Source organism: Fukomys damarensis, unplaced genomic scaffold, assembly GCF_012274545.1.
Source record: "Fukomys damarensis isolate Sample0158 unplaced genomic scaffold, DMR_v1.0_HiC HiC_scaffold_12, whole genome shotgun sequence".
In the NCBI taxonomy this organism is placed as follows: Eukaryota; Metazoa; Chordata; class Mammalia; order Rodentia; family Bathyergidae; genus Fukomys; species Fukomys damarensis.
The window spans coordinates 17,939,813-17,941,949 of record NW_022900924.1 but is presented as its reverse complement, the minus strand read 5'-3'; the positions used below and the strand labels follow the sequence as shown (position 1 = coordinate 17,941,949).

At 45.1% G+C, this 2,137-nt stretch overlaps 1 long non-coding RNA gene across 7 annotated transcripts in view; it reads left to right on the top strand.

Annotated features, from left to right (window-relative positions):
* The first annotated feature begins 650 nt into the window (after positions 1–650).
* The window catches only part of LOC104848427, a 6,674-nt gene continuing 5,187 nt past the window's right edge, over positions 651–2,137 (top strand). For 3 of the 7 annotated variants that reach the window (XR_776416.3, XR_776417.3, XR_776419.3), the window contains exon 1: positions 1,066–1,980. This is a non-coding gene — a long non-coding RNA (uncharacterized LOC104848427). The other 4 variants (XR_004516800.1, XR_004516799.1, XR_004516801.1 and 1 more) reach the window with 4 other exon arrangements.

The following is a 2,137-nucleotide window of genomic DNA, read 5'->3' as shown; positions in this document are numbered from 1 at the left end:
CGGTGGGCGCGCGGTGACTTGAGGAGAGGCCTGGGCTTCCAGGGGGGCGATTGTGTGTGTGGACGCCGCGAGCCGCGATGGGGGGGTGCGCAGACGACCCGAGAGGAGTCGCAATCGAGGTTTCTGCTCCGGCTTCCTCTCCGGCCAGCGACCCCCTCCCCCCGGAGCCGAGCTGGGGAGGGGAAAACAGGATTTGAACCACATTAGCATTCGCATTCCTGGGAAGGTTGCAGCCCTCGCCTGGAACTGGGTGATAGCAGCTTTTTCTTTTTCTTTTTCTTTTTTTTCTTTTCTGTTTTTATTTTTGAAGAGGAGCAGCCCTGTAATTGTCCTGAACACATGCTTCTCCTCTCCACCACCACCCCACCTCTTTCCTCCAGCCACCAGCGACAGTCCCCCCTTTTTTGCATTTATCTTTTCCTTCCCCTTTCTTTATTAAAGGTCCGGGAGTGGCGGCGGCCAATCAGAGCGCGGCTTCCATTTTGTGAGTTCAACTCCGAGGCTCCTGGGCTTCGCGAGGACGCATTAGCAGCCCACTCTGCCTCTCCTCTCGGGCAGCCGAGGCGAAGGAGCCGCCAGGATGGGGCTTCGTGGCGGTGTATTTCATATTGGGGCTCTTTTAGGGGTTTGTAATTTGGCCATGGGTAGGTAATTGGCTGGAGCAGGGCGGCAGGGCGCGGCGGCCAATCAGCGCACGGCTTCTATAGGGCTTGAATTATTAGACGCTGATCTCAAAACATCCTTCATCAGACACCAAGGAGAGGCCAACAGATGAGGGGAGCCATTTTTCTGCAATGGAATTAAATGGCCAAGTGGGTTTTTCCTTTGTTGCGAGTGGGGAATGTTTTTCCTTTGACTCCACCATCCAGTTCAGGACGCCTGAATGTGTTGTTTAACATTTGTCAACAGGCTAAAGGACTCAAAATTGGAAGAAAGAAGACCTTTTAAAAAGATCTGGATTTTTCCTTATGACTTGGAATCCATCTTTGTCTTGTATAACTAGGTCATAGCACACCATTAATGTCAGCAGTTAACAGTTTTGAATTCCAAAAAACCTAAGTAAATGACATATTTAATTTTTTTTCCTCTTTTTTTTCTTGGATGGGTGGGGGGAGCTTGGCGCTGTCTTAATCTGTATTCTCTTGACTGAACAATAAATTTTTAAATATAGTTTCCTCTATTAAACACTTAAACCTGGCCATCTTATTAACTCCTCTTTTTAACAAGGTAATGTTTTAAGTGTATAGTTTTAGGACTAGCGAAATGGCAGCAACAAAAAAAATGTGTGCGCAGTCGTTACTCTTTTTTTTTTAATTTCTAAAAACCTTTTACATTGTAAGTACCCAATCCATTCTGTCCTTACGCAGTGCAGTTCTCTTGTTAATGTTGGCTGAGCTGTCCTTAATTTTCCGAACCTTCATCTGCATGTCTGTCTTTGTCTCTCTTGTCTAATCCAGTGAAAATGCTTTTTTAGACGATTTTGCTTTTATAAAGCTTAAGGTTTTAGCTTCAAGCTTTTGAAAATGTTTACAGCAATAAGTGCTAGTCAGTCTTCCCAGTAACGTTTACACTCTTTGAAAATCGATCTATTTGAAGAAAAACAGCTCTGTTTTTCTCGTGTTGGCGGTGGTGGAGGGGGGATGGTTAAAGAAAGGAAGACCTTCTCTTTGTGTAGAAAGACGAAAGCCGTCACAGGAAACTAGATTAAAACTGGAAAACAAGTCCTAGCTGGTTCAAGCCAAACACCAACGTTAACTCGGTCGTATTTTCTATGGTGGTTGGGATGACTGGTGCGCCTCTTGCCTTTTGTTTGATTTGACTGTGTTTTCGCCTTTTGTCTCTTAATGACGGTCACACCATTGCTATATCCAGAGCAGTAAACAGTCCTCAGCGAAGCCGCCTTTTTGCCACCCCAACTCTGGAAAGGTTGCAGACGTGGAAGGAGCAGAAAAATGCCATAAGAGTGTAACTTACTAAAAGGTAACAACAACAAAAAGACAACACCATAACCCCCAATTTTCCCAACTAAACAATCAAAAAGAGAGATATTTTATATTATCTCCAAAACCACCGCCCAGCTTCATCTTCTAGACTCCATGGCACCGGGCTGAGCGGGTAAGTAAAAAAAAAAAAAAAA